The following is a 418-nucleotide window of genomic DNA, read 5'->3' on the forward strand; positions in this document are numbered from 1 at the left end:
GAGTATACTGGCATATGATTGGGAACACAGATGTTGTAGTGCATGTGAAAATACATTTGAATGCATTTGTGGATGTATGAGTTGATGAATTATAAGTATATTTTTGTGGATATGAATGATAAGAATGATGTTTCAGTGTATGTAAGTGGTAGTGGTAGTAGTAATGGTCGTGGTGTTTATGGATGTTTCTGAGTGTGAGTAACTCTAAAGGTGATACCAATACAGTCTGTTTCACAAAGTGCATTACCAAATGTACTTAATTATGGAATTCACTCTTGACTTTTACAGAGTATTTTCCTTCAGCCAAGAAGGAATTCGAACCTATAAAGTATGACACAGATGTGACATCTACAAATCTACTACTTCTCCTTTCTCACCTCCCTTCCCTTTCATACTCTCCCCACTCTCTCCTCCCTCT

At 36.8% G+C, this 418-nt stretch overlaps 1 protein-coding gene across 1 annotated transcript in view; it reads right to left on the reverse strand.

The window, feature by feature from the left end:
- The window catches only part of LOC119588698 (synaptic vesicle glycoprotein 2C-like), a gene marked incomplete in the record, with an annotated part of 18,584 nt that overhangs the window by 5,251 nt on the left and 12,915 nt on the right, over positions 1-418 (reverse strand).

This window comes from Penaeus monodon, chromosome 24 (assembly GCF_015228065.2).
Source record: "Penaeus monodon isolate SGIC_2016 chromosome 24, NSTDA_Pmon_1, whole genome shotgun sequence".
NCBI lineage: Eukaryota > Metazoa > Arthropoda > Malacostraca > Decapoda > Penaeidae > Penaeus > Penaeus monodon.